We start from the raw sequence: 3,104 nt of genomic DNA, 5'->3' as shown, positions 1-3,104 counted from the left end.
ATTATTATGATTATTATTATTTTATTATTTACAGATTAAAATAAAAAGTGCAGTCTCATTAAATCATTACATAATCTACATTTCATGTTTACATTTTGATGCAAAATCACACACTGACGGTTTCGAGTTGGAAGTGACTGGTTCTAAGCAGCAAACAGAAAGCCTTCCGTTTCAATTTTCAGGCCAGACGACTTCATCCACGCAAGGACTCTGCAGGATTGCTTATCTTCGCAACACACTGCACATGAACTCGATGCAGTGGTCGTTCAGATAGCCTCAGATAGACTTGGGGCCGATACGTATAGGCCTGACCTTCCACGAAATGGTCAATAACTCCTCCTCCAAGTTAACTGACTGATCCTCCCTCTTCTACCTTGCCACGTTTCAGATTAAGAATGTTGCATATGTCAAGTCCAAAAGACATGACGATGTCATTAGAAGAGGACTCGACAAGGAGAAAATTACGTTCTTCTTCTTCTTATTATTATTATTATTGCATTCAGACAGTCTTCAATACAATATGGCCACCAAACGACGCGACAGTTGGCATCAACAAAGAACACGAAAATAATGTTCAGCATCTAATGATGACCAATCACATTGAGACATGCATTACAAAAAACAAAATATGCAACCTAATGATGTTATTGCCAACTTGCTATCAATTCTATGTAAAACCAATGAAGATACGATTTTAAATTGAAACTCTACGGGACACTTTCGACCTGATCCAAGCTGTTCCTAACCAATTGAGATAAGACACTTTTGATCTTGAAAGTTTGGAGACAGTAATGCAAAGTTTGACAGTAATGCACCTCCTTTATTCAGAGGAAGCGATTGCAAAAGATGTCTACTCTACAATAATAACATGATAAGTGTCCATGCAAAAAGATCATGGAGATGCATTACTTATTATGGCGACCATCGCAGACATATTGCAATATGTTTTCTGGTAACTTTGTAGTAAGCTTCATGGACACAGTGTATGGAAAGTTTGGAAGCGTTTCATTGCATGGTTTAAGAAGAGCACGTCTAAAATTCAAATATTGTTTTGCTCCTTCATTGACCAACAACACCATAAGAACGCACTTGATATCAATGTATTATCAATTTAAGATGAGGGCAAACCTAACACGTCAATGAAACAATGGAAACATGTACCTTTATATTGTGTATTAGCGTTTTTACCATTCTATTTTGATACTGTGATTGTTTGTTGTTTAACACCGCACTCAGCAATATTCCAGATAAATGACGGCGGTCTGTGAATAAATCGAGTCTGAACCAGACAATCCAGTTATCAACATTATGAGCAATTGGAATACAATAATATGCATGAACCAAACCACCAAAAGGTAATTTGAAGAATGAATACTCGGTGGTAACTTGCAGAAGTGTTGTGTAAGTGGCGATACAACATTGTGAACATGTTAATAATCTAATACTGGATAGAGTTGCAATTTGTATGTTTTTGTGTTCATAACCCTATCTGCCTCTGCAGTGGACAGGACCTTATCATGACTCTCACATTGTTGTCTCGACCATTTGGAAAGCCATTCGTCCATTCAAAGCAGCCAGGAATCCTGAAAAGATCGCCAACACAAATAAAACCATGACACTGATGCAAGTGAGAGTGAGTGAGTGCGTTTGGTTTTACGCCGCATTTAGCAATATTTCAGCAATATCACGCCGGGGGACACCAGAAATGGGCTTCACAGATTGTACCTATGTCGGGAATCGAACCCGGGTCCTAGGCATGACGAGCGAACGTTTTAACCACTTGGCTACCCGATCGCCCCAATGCAAGTAAGAAGATAGAGATGTTTGGCAATTATAGTCCAGCAATATCACGGCGGGAACACCAGAAATGGGCTTTAGACATTTTACGAATGTTGGGAAACGAATCGGGTCTTCGGCGTGACGAGCGAACGCTTAACCACTAGTCTACCTAAAATCCCAACATAACAAAAATATTCGAATGAATTATTTCGTAGTGGATGATCGCCAATTTTCAGAAACGTGTCTTACATTGCCGTTGTTTTACATTGCCAGGTCGTCGATCACTATATTGTTTATACAATGCTTTTTTTCGGGAATAATCAATAGAAATACCACAGTGTTACATATTGATCTGCCATGATGTAGTTAGCACTATCATACCAACATGACCAAGTATGCATAGCTCAGATAATTAAAAAAAAGATAACTTACACTGCACACACGCAGCGAATTTGCTTGCACTTATATTGCATATCAGATAAGTTATTTATGTACAAGGCACAACATTGTAGCTAACCTGGTACAAATATAAACGTGTACAGTTATGAAAGGAAGTGTTTGTTGGGAGTTTCGAGCACATCGTAATAAAATGTTATGGAGGCCATCTTGTTTTCTACCAAAACTTGAACGTATGAAAGTTGGGAATGGTATCCGGAAAGTAAAACATAAAGCGGAACAAAAATAATCTGAAGTACTAATCTCCTTCATAACAAGTTATTTACTATTACCGATGTAAAGCAGGTGCCTTGACAATTTTCTTCATAGAGCATGTCATTTAAAGTATTGTCTTGTGCATTCTCCATAAGTATGTTAATCTTCAATCACGTGTTTCACCTGATAAAGGGGGCACGGCTGGCCAAGTCGTCTAAGGCGTGAGTGAGTGAACATGGTTTTACGCCGCTTTTAGCAATATTCCAGCAATATCACGGCGGGGGACACCAAAAGTGGGTTTCTCGCATTGTACCAACGTCGGGAATCGAACCCAGGTCTTCGGCGTGACGAGCGAACGCTTTAACCATGAGGCTACTACCCCCCCCCCCCCCCAAGCAATTGACGTCACATCAAACAGATACAACTAGCCGCTTTGAAACGCATGACAATGATAGCTGTATTTTCTGAAAAGTAACGATGACTCCATTAGTGACAGAATGTCATCATGTAGCTGGAATATTCTTGGATTGTTTAGACATATGAATAACCACTGTTTAATAGCGGGAATATTCCTGAGTGCAGTCTTAAACATCACACACAAAAAACAAAAACATTTGAATATATAATTAAATGACAATATTAATGATAATAATATCTGTGGTTCGGCGACAATA

The sequence above is a fragment of the Haliotis rufescens genome, unplaced genomic scaffold, assembly GCF_023055435.1.
Source record: "Haliotis rufescens isolate VD_foot unplaced genomic scaffold, xgHalRufe1.0.p SCAF_9, whole genome shotgun sequence".
Classification (NCBI taxonomy): Eukaryota; Metazoa; Mollusca; class Gastropoda; order Lepetellida; family Haliotidae; genus Haliotis; species Haliotis rufescens.
The sequence above is the reverse complement of the archived record's forward strand: the minus strand, read 5'-3'. Positions refer to the sequence as shown.